General features: G+C 41.9%; 1 non-coding gene across 1 annotated transcript; it reads left to right on the top strand.

Annotated features, from left to right (window-relative positions):
• Positions 1–5008: 5008 nt before the first annotated feature.
• LOC116535930 lies at positions 5009–5115 on the top strand. The gene has a single exon (XR_004262398.1). It is a non-coding gene; the product is annotated as a U6 spliceosomal RNA (small nuclear RNA).
• Positions 5116–14268: the final 9153 nt, after the last annotated feature.

Here is a 14268-nt window from a genome sequence, read left to right as displayed (position 1 = left end):
TTTAGTAGAGATGGGTTTTCACCATGTTGGCCAGACTGGTCTCAAACTCTTGACCTCGTGATCCGCCCACCTCGGCCTCCCAGAATGCTTGGATTACAGGTGTGAGCCACTGCGCCCAGCCAAGCAGAGATCTTAAACATAGACTGATGAATAAAAGAATGTTGGCCGGGCGTGATGGCTCACACCTGTAATCTCAGCACTTTGGGAGGCCAAGGCAGGCGGATCGCCTGAGGTCAGGGCTCAAGACCAGCCTGGCCAATATGGTAAAATCCTGTCTTTAAAAAAAAAAAAGAATCTTTTACAAAAAGTTGACAAACATAGAAAAAGAAAACTAAATTATGAAAGAAACTAAATTATAAAAGAAACAAGACATTCTGAAAAACAGAATTAAAAGCAATGGAAATATAATTTAGATACAATTTGTAATAAATTGTAAATGTTCTTTGCTTGTTATGGTTGGTTTTTATTTGTTACTATGGAATTCAAGAACATTATAAACATTCAAACTGTATTTAGACTGTCCCCAAATAAAATCTTTTCACCTCAGTAGGACACCCCGAGAAGTCAGGATGGTGGTTACCCATGAAGGTGGCTGTGACTGAAAACGGGCCATCAAGGGGCCCTCTAGGGTACTAGCGACAGTCTGTTTCACATTGGGCTTTTTGCATAGATGTGTTCCAATGGTGGCTGCAGTCTCTGCAAACCAGCTCTGAGGGCCAATTGTTTTAATTTTCAGAGATGTATGAATTGGTTGTTAAACATTGCCATCATTCAAAATTAAAGTATAAGGTGAGGCGCGGTGGCTCGTGCCTATAATCCCAACACTTTGGGAAGCTGAAGCAAGAGAATTGCTTGAGCCCAGAAGTTCAAGATCAGCCTGAGCAACACAGAGAGACCCTATATCTATTAAAATAATTTTTTTTAATTAGCTGAATATGAGGGCATGCACCTGTAGCCCCAGCTACTTGGGAGCCTGAAGTGGGAGGATCACTTGAGCCCAGGAGTTTGAGGCTACAGTGAGCTGTGATCATGCCACTGCACTCCAGCCTGGGCAACAGAGACCTGGTCTCACAAACAACAAAAAAAGAAAAATTAAAGTATATAAACCTACAATTAATATAAAATATGCTAAAAAAGATATTCAAACCTTCCTGATTATTGATGTGAATACTATATTGAGTATATGTATATTAGATTGAGGTTGTTTATGTGTCTTGTATCTACATGATGGAAATATATAACATAAACAGGTGTGTGTTTGTGTGTTACTGCACGTCTCTTCTCAACTTCTTATTCAGTGATGTCGTGTTGGTAGTCTGAAATTGGCCATGGTGGGAGTATTTGCACCATAGAAATTGGCAAATGCTGCAAGTCAGGGCTTGCGTTATTTCCTTGATCTTCTAGACTTAGGAAAGTATTGGAAAAAATGTTAATAATGCAAATTAAATTTAAAAGTATGTCACATTGACAGCTGTTACATTGTAATTAGCACCAATAAATGAGGCCACGTTCTTCCAGTACTTGCAAACTATTATCCAATTCAGCAAATAAGTTGCTTACATCATTGACTAAGGAGTTGAGTTCAGACATACCTCTTGGTTGTTTCACTTTTATCTTACTCATTAATATAAAGAAAACTATTAACAAATATTTAATTTGAAATTACATTTGTTAGTTGCAGCCTTAGGTTGTCTGAGGATACAAAGAGTTGGCAAAAATCAGTTCTTCTCCATGACTTCATTTCTACCCCTTTGTTTCTGTTCTCTTTTCTGTAATTCTAATTAATGACATAAAGACTTCATTACTGTATTCTCACATTTCCTTCCTCTGTTTATTTGTTCTACTTTCTGAGCTATTTCTTCAACTTTATCTCCCAAACCTTATATTAAATTCTTAAAATTTAACAATCATTTAAAGCCAAGTGGTGGATCACTTAAGGTCAGGAGTTGAAGACCAGCCTGGTCAACATGGTGAAACCCCATCTCTACTAAAAATTAAAAAAGCCGGATGTGGTGGTGGGTGACTGTAATCCCAGCTACTCGAGAGGCTGAGGCAGGAGAATCACTTGAACCCTGGAGGCAGAGGTTGCAGTGAGCCAAGATCGTACCACTGTACTTCAGCTTGGGTGACAGAGTGATACTCCATCTCAAAAATAAATAAATAAAAATAAAATAGTCTAAATTTCTCTCTTGTTCTGTAATTCAACCATTTTTACATCTTTCTAGTTTTTAGGGTGCAATTTTTATTTCCCAACTGTTTCTGAATATACAACCGGGTATTATTTTTAAGTTATCCAATGTTCTCTGAATCATTTGTCTCTTCTCGGGCCAATTTCTCTGTTTAATTTGGTCCTTCTCTTTCTTGCTGTAGCCTTTTCTTACTGTCCGGTGATCCCGGATTGCTCACTGATATTAAAAGTGAGGCAATCGGAAAGCTTATTTATTAGGAGCTTGACTACGTGGATGAGCTTGTGGAATGGAAGGCTTTGATTTCAGATGAGTAATTGGGAGTCAGCCAATTTATTAGGGACCCCAAAATACTAAAATGTAGAGTTCCTACACTGTCATCTAGTTCTCTCCAGAAAGGCTGGTCAATTTTCTTAGAGAAGAGTCTTCCTATTTAATTTAGCCTCAAGGGTAAACATTAGGCACCTTAACATTCTTTGAGCAGAGGAAGGAAAGGTGACTGGCCCACAGGCAGACTCTTGTTTTCAGGGGTCTGGTTCATGCTTCACATCTGCCCTCTGTTATACTTGCCATTCTTGAGTCTTTGAGTCTTGAATGTCGTTGAGTTTCCACAGGGAAATTAGCCCCCTCCTCAGTTGAAGGCCAGACCTGAAATATTCACTGTACAGTTTCCAGCACTGTGCTGTGTCAGCTACCACTCCATCTTCTGCTTTCTGTCTCCAGAAATGTGGAGGACCTCTCTCATCAGCTCACCATCTTCAACAGAAGGCTCTTTTTTTTTTTCTTTTTTTTCTTTTTTTTTTTAGAGGCAGGGTCTTACTCTGTCACCCAGGCTGGAGTGCAGTGGCACAATCATGGCTCACTGCAGTCTCGACCTCCCAGGCTCAAGCGATCCTCCCACCTCAGCCTCCTGAGCAGCTGGGACTATAAAGTGGGCGCACCGCTATGCCCAGCTAAATTTTAAATTTTTTTTGTAGAGACAGGGTCTCACTATGTTGCCCAAACTGATCTTAAACTCCTGGCCTCAAGCACTCCTTCTGCCTCAGTCTCCCAAAGCACCGTGGTATTACAGGCGTGAGCCAGCACGCCCAGCCTTTATGCTATTTTTTACTTAAATTCTATTTTGTTAGATATTAGGATTGCTCCCAGGCCAGGCGTCGTGGCTTATGCCTATTATCCCAGCACATTGGAAGGCCGAGGTGGGTGGATCACTTGAGGTCAGGAGTTCAAGACCAGCCTGGCCAAAATGGTTAAAACCTTGTCTCTACTAAAAATATAAAAAATTAACCAGGTGTGGTGGTGGACGCTTGTAATCCCAGCTACTTGTGAGGCTGAGGCAGGAGAATTGCTTGAACCCAGGAGGGGGAGGTTGCAGTACATCGAGATGGCACCAGCCTGGGCAACACAGTGAGAGTTCATATAAAAATAATAATAGTAATAATAATAATACTGATAAAAAGATTGCTCCCTTGGCTTTCTTTTAATTTCTTATGACTGCCTGGTGTGAATCTGTCTTTTTGTTTTAAATGTGTCTTTTATATAAACATCTTTCTTCGAATTCAACATAGGCATCTCTGTTTTTAATTAGTAACTGTGACGATTAATTTTATGTGTAGTTGACTTGGACATAGGGTGTTTGGATATTTGATCAAACATTCTGGGTGTATCTATGAGGATGTTTCTGGTTGAGATTCACATTTGAATTGGTAGACTGGGTAAAGCCAATTACTCTCCTCAGTATGGGTGAGTCTCATCCAATCAGTTGTTGGCCTGAATAACAAAAAGGCTGAGTAAGAGGAACACCTGCCATCTGATTGCTTTATCAAGGGCACCATGGGTATGGCTTATGCAGGAAAGACAACTCAGAATCGAAACCTATTGATCCATGCTAAAAGATTTCGCTCTACATTTAAAGACTGGTGTTTACATGTTAGACATACTTTTATGTTTTAAGTTAAAATAAAATGTATTTGGTATATCTATGTGTCTTTTTTTCCCCCAAAAACTCCCAGCTGTAAGCAAGTCTTTTGATTAACAGGCAAACTATCCATCTTGATTGCCTCTGAAAAGATTTCCTATAAAATAGTGAATCATCAACTGCTTTTCAAAAGCTCTAAACCCTTGTTGTCCCAGGCTTGCGCAGTGGGGTCTTTTGCTTTGTGCACTTGATGGAAAGGTGCCTGTCATGGTGGGGGAGCTTTCCTTACCGGCTGACCTGTAGCTCTCCAGCTACAGCTCTGTGTTGTACCTGTGAGGAGGCGTGATTGGTTGCCATGAATTTTCACAGAAATTTTTTGTTTCCAGGTGGGGTAGTATCTGAAACAGTCTCCCCACTGCATAAAAGTCCCCGAATCACTGAGCTGATACATTCCTGTCTTCAGTATCTCAGGTTGTTATTGTTTCAGGTGCTGGAAACTGAAATGTTTTAGGGGCAAAGCAGGTAACCTGCATGAGAAAACTGGGAGAAAGGGGCCAGGTGCAGTGGCTCATGCCTGTAATCCTGGCACTTTGGAAGGCTGAGGTGGGTGGACCACCCGAGGTCAGGAGTTTGAGACCAGTCTGACCAACATGGTGAAACACCCGTCTTTACTAAAAATACAAAAATTCGTTGGGCGTGTTGACAGGTGCCTGCAATCCCAGCTACTCAGGAGGCTGAGACAGGAGAATTGCTTAAACCTGGGAGGCAGAAGTTGCAGTTAGCCAAAATTGCACCACAGCACTCCAGCCTGGGCAACAGAGTGAGATGACTTTGTCAAAAAAAAAAAAAGAAGTTGCAGAAGATAGAAATGAAAAATAAGAGCAAAATAAAAATTTTGAGAGGCGTGCTTGCTTCGGCAGCACATATACTAAAATTAGAATGATACAGAGAAGATTAGCATGGCCCCTGCACAAGGATGACATGCAAATTCGTGAAGTGTTCCATATTTATTTACAAAAAAAAAAGAAAAAAACATTTTGAGAGGCAGTACAAAAATGGCCTTTGAAATTTTGATGATTGACTCAGAAAATATAGTTTTCTAGATAGTAGGTACACAGTCCACTTCAAAGTAAGCTCAAAAATATTCAATGAGTTTTTTTTTTTTTTGAGATGGAGCCTTGTTCTGTCACCCAGGCTGGAGGGCAGTGCCATAATCTCGGTTCACTGCAACCTCTGCCTCCGGGTTTCAAGCTATTCTCCTGCCTCAACCTCTCAAGTAGCTGAGATTACAGGTGCCTACCACTATGCCTGGCTAATTTTTTTAGTAGAGATGTGGTTTTACCATGTTGGCCAGGCTGGTCTCAAACTTGTGACCTCAAGTGATCCTGCCGCCTTGGCCTCCCAAATTGCCAGGATTACAGGTGTTAGCCACCACACCTGGCCCTCATTGACTTTTTAAATACTGTCTTATACTCTGCAGAAGTCATGAAGATTTTCCACGTGCTTTTGAGAAATTTTCTTGAGAGATCCTTCTCTGCTCATCAGTGGGGAATTAATTTTGAGTGACTTCCGAATCTCTTTGATAAAAAATTGTGTATATTGTTTTCCACTACTCAACTGCATTAGAGCATTAGCGTGAAGATTTTTGGCAGAGCAAAAATCGAGTATATTATGATTATTTAAGTGTTAAAAGTTTTAGAGCAAGGTTTCATTTTGTCTACAAAGTCTGCCAAACTCTGGCTAAAACAAAGCAAATAGGCCAGCAGTATAAATTTAGACATTAGTTACATGCCTTTTTTAATGAAACCTATTAGAAGTAGATAATTGAGTAAGAAAATTAGAGTTGTAGTAATAAGAAATTAAAAACTAACTAAAACTCATCAGAACCAAACACCCAGAAAGAGCTCTGCTTTATGATTCAAGCAAACAATAATCAAAAGGTGTAAAAGTTAATTTTATGATAACGTATTTTGGGGAGTTATTGAAGTTGCTGAAGGTTAAGGATATTCAAATGATTATAATTTCAGAGGCTGTCTTATGATGTTACCTTTGAACTAGGCTGTGATAAGGAGGTGGTTTGTCACTAATAGGAAACAGGCAACAGCATCTAGAAATAAAATTTAAAATAATTGCAGATCAGTTACAACTTGTGTAATTCATGGGTTAATTATTAATATTAAAGGTAAAAATATTTGATATTGTAACCTTAAGTAACTAGATAAAATGAAATGTAACACATAGTAGGGGACTTTAGTTTTTGACATTTTATAACTTATGTGCACTTAAATAAGACTGTTTTGCCATAAATATTGAGTTTTTGAGTGATTATTTTAGGCAATAATCCAACACAAGAAATACAAGATTAGTGTCAAAGTCAAATGCCTACAAGGGCCAGAGTGAGGACACAGTAAATGAGGGTGGCCTGGTATGGGAGCCCAGAGACAGGACCAACTGGGAGTGTAAATTCCATTTGAAAGAGGCAGCTGCTGGCCAGACACGGTGGCTCACGCCTATAATCCCAGCACTTTGGGAGGCTGAGGCAGACGGATCACCTGAGGTTGGGAGCTTGAGACCAGCCTGACCAACATGGAGAAACCCCATCTCTACTAAAAAAAAAAAAAAAAATACAAAATTAGCCAGGCGTGGTGGTACATGCCTGTAATCTCAGCTACTGGGAGGCTGAGACAGGAGAATCACTTGAACCCAGGAGGCAGAGGTTGCAGTGAGCCAAGATTGCTCCATTGCATTCCAGCCTGGGCGACGAGTGAAACTCCGTCTTAAAGAAATAAATAAACAAAACAAAGTTAGTCTGGGTGCAGTTGTCCTCACCTATAATCCCAGCACTTTGGGAGGCCAAGGCCAAGGGATCATTTGAGGCCAGGAGTTGGAGACCAGCCTGACCAACATGGCGAAACCCCATCTCTACTAAAACTACACAAATTAGCTGGGCATGGTGGCACACACCTGTATTTCTAGCTACTCAGGAGGTTGAGGCAGATTCCCTGAACCTGGGATGCAGAGGCTACAGTGAGCCGAGATCACACCACTGCACTCTAGCCTGGGTGACAGAGCCACTCTGTCTCAAAATAAATAAGTAAATAGGCCGGATGCGATAGCTCATGCCTGTAATCCCAGCACTTTGGGAGGCCAAGGCAGGCAGATCACTTGAGGTCAGAGTTAGAGTCCAGCCTGGCCAACATGGTGAAACCCCATTGCTAGTAAAAATACAAAAATTAGCTGGACATGGTGATGTACACCTGTAATCCCAGCTGCTCTGGAGGCTGAGGGAAGATAATCACTTGAACTCGGGAGGTGGAGGCTGCAGTGAGCCGAGATTGTACCACTGCTTTCTAGCTTGGGCGACAGAGCAAAAGTGTCTCAAAAAATAATTTAAAAAATTAAATAAGTAAACAAACAAAAATACTCTGTGAAGCCAGCAAAACCCATACTGCCTGGATTCAGCTTGCCGACCATCTCTAGATTACCAGAAGAAGGATGACAGTTATATTAATTAAATACCAGGTTATATACATAAAATAAGTATATTTATATTTCAAGTAACTCAGTACAATAGGTACAATCATCTCTACAACGAAATGATGAAATTGAGACTCAGGGAGGTTGGAATACCATTGATAATCACTTCCGTAGGTAGCAAAATGTCTCAAAAGAAAAATAAACAAATCAAGTGATAAATGGACCACAAATGACCTAGTGTAGAACTGCTGTTTAACTATAGTAGGGGGGAAAATCAGTATGAATCTGGAATACTTGTATGTAAGAGAGCACACTTAGAGAAAACCTCATGAACAATGTAATGTTTCTATTTAGCTTTTCCTTGTGTGATTTGGACGTGGAAAGGCACTCTGCATTTGTGAACCTGCTTTCCAGTTCAAAACACTCAGATTTTAATGAAATGGCCAAGCTCTTCCTCTGAGTTATGACCCTTTGTTTTTCAGCTTTTCTACTCACAATGGAGGTTGGGGGGCACCTCCTGGGATAAGGAGGAGTTACTGCAGGAATTTCCTCTCTCATTGCATTTGAATGCAAAGTTCCACAGGAGGTAGTTTTCAGGACACATTGCTGAGTTGCGTAACACTTAAAATATAGTAGGGATGCTCGAACCATATAATTACATTAACAAGTTGAGTTATGCTTTGTACTTTCTGAATTTCTAGAATGTTCTATATTTAATATATGTTATTTTAAAATCAGAATTAAAAGCTACTTTTGAAGTGTAGTAGAAAATAGTAGATAGCACATACATTTCAAACACTAATTGAATGGAATGTAAACAGGTTAGAGAAACAGCTTTCCTGGACAACCTTAGCCATTAAGTGTTCATTCATCCCATGCTTAACTCCTGAGCTCAGACATTTGTGTCCCTATTTAGGCTTCTTGAGTTTCCTGGAATTCCAATGACTGGTCTCTCGGAAGACCCAGTCTGGATGCACTGTCATTTAAAAATAAGTTTCCAGCCCAGGTGTAATCCCAACATTTTGGGAGGCTGAGGTGGGCAGATCACGAGGTCAGGAGTTCGAGACCAGCCTGACCATGGCGAAACCCTGTCTCTAGTGAAAATACAAAAAGTAGCCAGGCGTGGTGTCAGGCACCTGAAATCTCAGCTACTCAGGAGGCTGAAGCAGGAGAATCACTTGAACCTGGGAGGCAGAGGTTGCAGTAAGCCAAGATCATGTTATTGCATTCCAGCCTGGAGGACAGAGCGAGACTCCAACTCTAAATAAATAAATAAATAAATAAGTTTCCCCTCTTCACAGCCTGGACTCATCCACATGCACTGGCCAGTCTGGGTGTGGAAAATTCCTTCCAAATCTATCCTGGTGGAATTCTTTTTCTCCTCTCTGAAACCGCCATCCATTTTCCTCTCTTCTAGTTTAGAAGCCATTCACTGAATTTCTATTATTTTTGTGGTTATCCTTAAATTTTTAAGTAAGCACATGTAACTTGACGAAGTCTAAGTTAATCATCATTGCCGTATCTTTACTCCTCTCTGAAACCATATGAGACTGTAGAGTAAGTTCACTTGAATTATTTCCATTACTGCTCCATAGTTAAGTCTCACTTCTTCTGCTTTTCAGTTATGCTGTTTTTATTGTTCTTGTTTTCTATAATCAATACTGGTTGAATTTGCCCAGGTGTTTCCTGATTTTTTTTTTTTTTTGAGGCAAAGTTTGACTCTTGTTGCCAGGCTGGAGTGCAGTGGCATGATCTCAGCTCACTGCAACCTCTGCCTCCTGGGTTCAAGTAATTCTCCTCCCTCAGCCTCCTGAGTTGCTGGGATTACAGGCACATGGCCACCATGCCTAGCTAATTTTTATATTTTCAGTAGAGACAGGGTTTCACCATGTTGGTCAGGCTGGTCTTGAACACTTGACCTTGTGATTTGCCTGCCTTGGCCTCCCAAAGTGCTAGGATTACAGGCCTGAGCTACCGTGCCCAGCCTGTGTTTCCTGATTTCTTTGTTCATCATTGTTTCTTGAGTGTTATGCTCTCCTGAGTTCCATGTCCTTCTTCTGACTATACCTGTGTTAGTAGCCCCTACAGTGAGGCTCTCTTGGTGGTGAGCTCTCTCATATGCTTGAAATGTCTATACTTCACTATTTCTCAACCATTATAGATAAATTAGAATGGCAGTTATTTTTTTTCTCAGCACTTTGAAGATATTATTCCATTAGCTTTTGGTTTTTATTGTTGCTTTTGTTGTTACTCTTTATAAGTAAATTGTTCTCTAGCTCATACTTTTTGGTGTTTCAAAGTTTTCTATAACATGTCAAGGTGCAGAGTTAATTTTATTTATTCTGGGCCGGGCTCGGTGGCTCACCCCTGTAATCACAGCACTTTGGGAGGCCGAGGCAGGCAGATCACCTGAGGTCAGGAGTTCAAGAGCAGCCTGGCCAACATGGTTAAACCCCTATGAACCTGCAATCCCAGCTACTCCAGAGGGCAAGGCAGGAGAATCACTTGAGCCTAGGAGGTGGAGGCTGCAGTGAGTTGACATCACACCACTGCACTCCAGCCTGGCCGACAGAGTGAGATTCCATCTCAAAAAGAAAAAAAATTATTCTGCTTGGAATCTAGTGTGAATACAAAATTTCTGTTGTAATTTCATCTTCAGATTCAGCAGGCTTCTAACAGGACAGCCTCTGTGCAACTTGAGTTGAAGGCATATTTTTCAGAAACGTGTGTGTGTGTGTGTGTCTGTGTGTGTGTGTGTGTGTTTGCTTCTGCTAAAGTCCTGTTGTGTTGCATTGTGTTGTGTTGTGTTTAAGACAGAAATTTGCTATGTTGCCTGGGCTGCTAGTGGCTGGTCTCAAACTCCTAGGCTTAAATGATCCTGCTGCCTGAGCCTCTTGTATAGAGGGATTACAAGTGCACACCACCATGCTCAGCTCCACGTTCTATATTAATGACATAGCTTGAAGATTTGCGAATCACAGAAGTAGAATAAACTGAGCTCCAAACTCATGTGAGGGCAAGCCATAGTGAGAAATTATCAGACATGACTTTTTAAAATCCCTATCTAAAGTCTGAGCTGAAACAGACCTGCTTGCTTGTCATCTCCCTGTGTTAGGTGGATGTTTTCTAGTACTTCCCTTCCCTACCAGCATAATCATTCAAAGTTTTTAGCTACGAGCAGGGGTCTCAGTTCCAACTCTATGCCTACTCTACTGTCCCCTTGTGGTCATGAAAACCCAAGTGCCCTGATGACCTGGACGTGGTCAGTACCCACAGCCAAGCTGCTGCAGCCTTAGCCCTTCTCTAGTTTCCAGTTTCAGCTTTGATTTTAGCCTTTGGGTATTTCCCTTGCTTTCTCAGGGGCACAGCTACACATTTAAAGGGATGTTTGTTGTGTTTTATCCAGCATTTAAAGAAGTTTGTAGCAGGAAGTTTTTGGTTTCTTTTTTTTTTTTTTTTGAGATAGAATCTCGCTCCGTCGCCCAGGCTGCAGTGCAGCAGCACGATTTTGGCTCACTGCAAACTCTGCCTCCCAGGTTGAAGTGATTCTCGTGCCTCAGCCTCCTGAGTAGCTGGGATTACAGGCACCTGCCACCACACCTGGCTAATTTTTGTATTTTTAGTGCAAAAAAATACATGTTCACCATGTTGGCCAAGCTGGTCTTGAGCTCCTAACCTCGAGTGATCCGCCCACCTCAGCCTCAAAAAGTGCTGAAATTATAGGCATGAGCCACCCGCCCAGCTGGAAGGTTTTTATGTTATCCCCTAATAGTTCTAGAAGTGGAAATTCATGCAGTTCTATTCTTTCGTGTTTTTTTTTTCTCTTTCTCCATATTCAAGGTGTGGGAGTCTTTGGATTTTTCCAAATAAAGACTCCCCTATCTAGAATATGGACAAGAGTTCCAAATTTGGTTAGCATCCTTCTGACACAATAAATCCCATCACAGATCTCCTGTATTAAATATTTTATTCCACTTACAGTTCAAGTACAAGAAGTCACACCAAGGAATAGATTCCAGGGAAAACACCCCAAACTGCAACCATAATAGGATCTGTTGCCCGATGCACTCAACAACTCAACACATAGAGACACCGTGCTACAGCAGAGAAAGAAGTTTAATCCTAGGGCCACTGAACGAGGCAACAAAAGGAAACTTCAAATCCATCTTCTCAAGAAGTTTGGGGCTAGAGTGTTTAAGAGTTTGAGAGTGGGCTGAAGAGTGCAGGGTGAAACCATGGGACAGGGATGAAGAAACTGTATTTTCATGCTGATTTTGTTCTGTGGAGGTTTTCAAACTGGCTGGTGTCAGCTGTTTGGCTGGAATTCAGGATCTGAAAAACATCTTAAGCAATTATTAATATTATTATTTTTTTTGTGAGAGGGAGTCTCACTCTGTCACCCAGGCTATAGTGCAGTGGTGCAATCTTGGCTCACTGCAACCTCCGCCTCTTGGGTTCAAGTGATTCTCCTTCCTCAGCCTCCTGAGTAGCTGGGATTACAGGCATGCGCCACCACATCCGGCTAATTTTTTTGTATTTTTAGTAGAAACAGGGTTTCACTATGTTGGTCAGGCTGGTCTCGAACTCCTGACCTTTTGATCCACCCACCTCGGCCTCCCGAAGTGCTGGGATTACACGTGTGAGCCATTGTGCCCAGCCATTTTAAGCAATTCTTAAAAGCCTTATGATTCTGTCAGAGATCCTATCCATAGGAACAGTCAGGATGCAATTGGGCAGTATTAGTGCAGCCTGATTCATGCTTAATTATAAATACATTTTGTCTGGCTGGGCTTGGTGGCTCACGCCTGTAATCCTAGTGCTTAGGGAGGCTGAGGTGGGCAAATCACCTGAGGTCAGGAGTTCGAGACCAGCCCAGCTAACATGGTGAAACCCTGTCTCTACTAAAAATATGAAAATTAGCTGGGTGTAGTGGTGGGCACCTGTAATCCCAGCTACTCAGGAGGCTGAGACAGGATTATTGCTTGAACTCGGGAGGTAGAGGTTGCAGTGAGCCAAGATCATGCCACTGCACTCCAGCCTGGGGAACAAAGAGCAAAACTTTGTCTCAAAAATATATATTGTCCAGAATTTTTATTTGTTTGTTTTTTTTAGGGGGGGGTTACTTTTGTTTTTGTGTGATTTTATTTTATTTTATTGAGACAGGGACTATCTCTGTTGTCCAGGATGCAGTGCAGTGGCACAGTCTCAGCTCACTGCAACCTCTGCCTCCCAGGCACAAGCAATCCTCCTGTCTCAGCCTCCTGAGTAGCTGGGACTACAGGCGTGCACCACCACACTGGCTAATTTTTGTATTTTTTGTAGAGATCGGGTTTCACCATGTTGCCCAAGCTGGTGTCAAACTCCTGGACTCAAGTGAGTCTAGGATTACAGGCGTGAGCCACACAATTTTTGTTAATCCTGTAAGGACAGATTCAAATTCTCCTTTTATTCTTATTTTTGCAAGTTCATTTAGAATTTAGAAAACAATTTCAGCCAGGCACAGTGACTCATGCCTGTGATTACAACACACTGGAAGGCTGAGGCAGGAGGATCACTTGAGCCCAGGAGTTTGAGACCAGCCTGGGCATTATAGTGAGACCTTGTCTCTACAAAAAATAAACAAGATTAGCCGTGTGTGGTGGTACCCACCTGTGGTCCCAGATATTCAGGAGGCTGAGGTGGGAGAATCACTTGAATCCAGGAGGTGGAGGCTGCAGTGAGCTGAGATTGCACCCCTGCACTCCACCCTGAGCAACAGAGCAAGACCTTGTCTCAAAAAAATAAAAAAATAAAAATCTAATGCAAATGACCCTGATTGAGATGAAATCTCACCCATACTTGAGAGATTCCCAGGCACTGGGGGAGACAACAACTCCTTTTATTGGATCTATTAAAATGAGAGGCGGGCCTAGTTTACAAGGCTGCCTTTAACTCATTGATTTGATTTGCTTTACATTTATTTTGGATGAAATTCACTTCAAAAGCGGGTCTGACAATTCTGTTAAAGGGGATTTGGTTGTTGTTGTTGAGGCCAAGAAACATTGCCTTCACTAGTATACATCAATTGAAATGACCCAGCTTAGTACTAAAGAAACTGACAAGGAAAAAGATGAGCTTTGATTTTTGTAAAATGAGAAACAGAGGAAAGCAGGAGGAAAATGAGAGAGTATCTCAGGAAAGGGGTGGAAGGTAAACACAGACAGGTTGAAGCTTTGGGATGTAAAAGAGTTAGGGACCTGGTAGGGCGCAGCGGCTCATACCTGTAATCCCAGCACTTTGGGAGACCGAGGCAGGAGGATAACCTGACGTCAGGAGTTCAAGACCAGCCTGGCCAACATAGGAAAACCTACTAAAAATACAAAAATTAGCTGGTTGTGGTGCTGCATGCCTGTAGCCCCAGCTACTTGGGAGGCTGAGAACTGCTTGAACCTGGGAGGTGGAGGTTGCAGTGAGCCAAGATCATACCATTGCACTCCAGCCTGGGCCACAGACTCCGTCTCCAAAAAAAAAAAAAAAGGTGGGGACCTGCCTGGAATCAGATGGCACTCTTAAAAGAGGTAACTGAGGCTGAGTGCGGTGGCTTACACCTGTAATCCCAGCACTTTGGGAGGCCAAGGCGAGCAGATCACAAGGTCAGGAGTTCGAGACTAGCCTGGCCAATATGGTGAAACCCCATCTCTACTAAAA

The sequence above is a fragment of the Sapajus apella genome, unplaced genomic scaffold (assembly GCF_009761245.1).
Source record: "Sapajus apella isolate SASKATOON/1434 unplaced genomic scaffold, GSC_monkey_1.0 scaffold3, whole genome shotgun sequence".
NCBI classification, from domain to species: Eukaryota; Metazoa; Chordata; class Mammalia; order Primates; family Cebidae; genus Sapajus; species Sapajus apella.
Note: the sequence above shows the minus strand (reverse complement) of the source record. Positions and strands in the feature narration are given on the sequence as shown.